This window comes from Triticum dicoccoides, chromosome 2B (assembly GCF_002162155.2).
Source record: "Triticum dicoccoides isolate Atlit2015 ecotype Zavitan chromosome 2B, WEW_v2.0, whole genome shotgun sequence".
NCBI classification, from domain to species: domain Eukaryota; kingdom Viridiplantae; phylum Streptophyta; class Magnoliopsida; order Poales; family Poaceae; genus Triticum; species Triticum dicoccoides.
In genome coordinates, this window is record NC_041383.1 from 820,854,196 (window position 1) to 820,854,585 (window position 390).

Below are 390 nucleotides of genomic sequence, written 5' to 3' on the forward strand. Positions count from 1 at the left end.
GTTTCGCCTAAGTTATCAAAATCCTACCGAGTGGTAAGCCAGCCTTCCACTCGGAGGCTTAGCTGCAGCCCTGTGCTCGCCTAAGTTATAAAAATCCTACCGAGTGAAGAGCAACCCTCTCACTCGGGGGCTTAGCTGCAGTCCAAGCACTCGCCTAAGTTATCAAAATCCTACCGAGTGGTAAGCCAGCCTTCCACTCGGAGGCTTAGCTGCAGCCCTGTGCTCGCCTAAGTTATAAAAATCCTACCGAGTGAAGAGCAACCCTCTCACTCGGGGACTTAGCTGCAGCCCTGTGCTCGCCTAAGTTATAAAAATCCTACCGAGTGAAGAGCAACCCTCTCACTCGGGGGCTTAGCTGCAGCCCTATGCTCGCCTAAGTTATAAAAATCC